Source organism: Mustela lutreola, chromosome 10 (assembly GCF_030435805.1).
Source record: "Mustela lutreola isolate mMusLut2 chromosome 10, mMusLut2.pri, whole genome shotgun sequence".
Taxonomy (NCBI): domain Eukaryota; kingdom Metazoa; phylum Chordata; class Mammalia; order Carnivora; family Mustelidae; genus Mustela; species Mustela lutreola.
The window spans coordinates 117,449,765-117,452,162 of NC_081299.1; the positions used below are offsets into that span (position 1 = coordinate 117,449,765).

General features: G+C 36.7%; 1 pseudogene; it reads right to left on the bottom strand.

The window, feature by feature from the left end:
- Nucleotides 1-2,075: 2,075 nt before the first annotated feature.
- Nucleotides 2,076-2,193, bottom strand: LOC131810655 (U6 spliceosomal RNA; annotated as a pseudogene).
- Nucleotides 2,194-2,398: the final 205 nt, after the last annotated feature.

The following is a 2,398-nucleotide window of genomic DNA, read 5'->3' on the forward strand; positions in this document are numbered from 1 at the left end:
ATTGAAAAAGACACAAAGAAATGGAAAAATGTTCCATGCTCCTGTATTGGAAGAACAAATATTGTGAAAATGTCTATGCTACCTAAAGCAATCTACACATTTAATGCAATCCCTATCAAAATCCCATCCATTTTTTTCAAAGAAATGGGACAAATCATCCTAAAATATATATGGAACCAGAAAATACTTCGAATAGCCAGAGGAATATTGAAAAAGAAAGCCAACGTTGTGTGCATCACAATTCCAGACTTCAAGCTCTATTACAATGTTGTCATCATCAAGATAGTAGGGAACTGTCCCCAAAACAGACATAGATCAATGGAACAGAATAGAGAGCCCAGAAATACACCCTCAACTCTATGGTCAACTAATCTTCAACCAAGCAAGAAGGAATGTCCTATGGAAAAAAGTCAGCCTCTTCAGCAAATGGTGTTGGGAAAATTGAACAGCCACATGCAGAAAAATGAAATTGGACCATTTCCTTATACCATACATGAAAATAGACTGGAAATGGATGAAGAAGCATAATGTGAGAAAGGAATCCATCAACATCCTTGAGGAGAGAACAGGTAGCAACCTCTTTGACCTCAGCAGCAGCAACTTCTTCCTAGGAACATCGCCAAAGGCAAGGGAAGCAAGGGCAAGAATGAACTATTGGGATTTCATCAGATCAAAAAGCTTTTGCACAGCAAAGGAAACAGTTAACAAAGCCAAAAGTTGACTGTCAGAAGTTATCTGGGAGAAGATATTTGCAAATGACATACCAGATAAAGGGCCAGTATCTATCCAAAATCTATAAAGAGCTTATCAAACTCAACACCCTAAGAACAAATAATCGAATGAAAAAATGGGCAGAACATGAACAGACATTTCTGCAAAGAATACATCCAAATGGCCAACAGACACATGAAAAAATGCTCCACATCACTCGGCATCAGGGAAATACAAATCAAAACCAGAATGAGATACCACCTCACACCTTTCAGAATGGCTAAAATGAACAAGTCAGTCAATGACAGATGCTGGTGAGGATGTGGAGAAAGGGCAACCCTCCTACACTGTACGTGGGAATGCAAGCTGGTGCAACCACTCTGGAAAACAGCGTGGAGGTGCCTCAAAAAGCTGAAAATAGAACTACCCTATGACCCAGTGATTATAGTACTGGATATATACCCTAAAGATACAAACGTGGCATTCTGAAGGGGCACATGCACCCAAATGTTTATAGCAGCAATGTCCACAATAGTTAAACTATGGAAAGAACCTAAATGTCCTTCAACAGATCAATCAATAAATAAGATGTGGTATATATGTACAATGGGATACTGTGCAGCCATCAAAAGAAATGAAATCCTGCTATTTGTGATGACATGGATGGAACTAGAGGGTATTATGCTTGGCGAAATAAATCAATCTGAGAAAGACAACTATCATATGATCTCCCTGATATGATGAAGTGGAGATGCAACATAGGCGGTTTCGGGCATACGAAAAGAAAAATAAAAGAAGATGGGATTGGGAGGGAGACAAACCATAAAAGACTGAATCTCACAAAACAGACTGAGGGTTGCTGGGGGGAGGTGTGTTGGGAGAGGATGGTGGGGGTATGGACATTGGGGAGGGCAGGTGCTATGGTGAGTGATGGTGAGTGCTGTGAAATGGGTAAACCTGGTGATTCACAGACCTGTACCCCTAGGGATAAAAACACATTATATGTTTATAAAAATTTTTAAAAATAATTTAAAAAATCCATTAAAGAAAAAACACATATTGCAAGCCTAGAGCTAATCTCATATTCAATCAAAAAAGTTTGAATGTTTTCCCCTTAAAGATCAGAAAAAAGACAAGTGTGTCCACTTTCACTACTCTCATTTGACATAGTACTGGATGTCCTAGCCAGAGAAACAAGGAACACAAAGAAATAAAAGACTCCAAAAGAAAAAAAGGAAGAAGTAAAATTTTCTTTTTTTGGATAACATGAACTTACATGTAAAAAAATCCTAAAAACTTCACAAAAAATTTTGAATAAACAAATTTAATAAAGCTGCCAAATACAAGATCAATATATAAAAGACAAGAATTTTGTTTTGTTTCGTTTTTTAAAATAGTTTTTCATGTCATCCTTGCTCAGTGATCACGCTAATCTTCTCTGCATCATTCCAATTTTAGTATATGTGCTGCCAAAGTAAGCACAAGACAGGAGCATTTTAACACTCTAATGATGAACTATCTGAAAAACTAAAGAGAACAATCTAATTCACAATAGCATCAAAAATAATAAAATACTTAGGAAAAGATTTAACTAAGAAGATGAAAGATCTGTACCCCATAAACTATGACATTGATAAAGAAATTGAAGGAGACATAAATGTAAAGATAGCTCATATTTATGAATGGT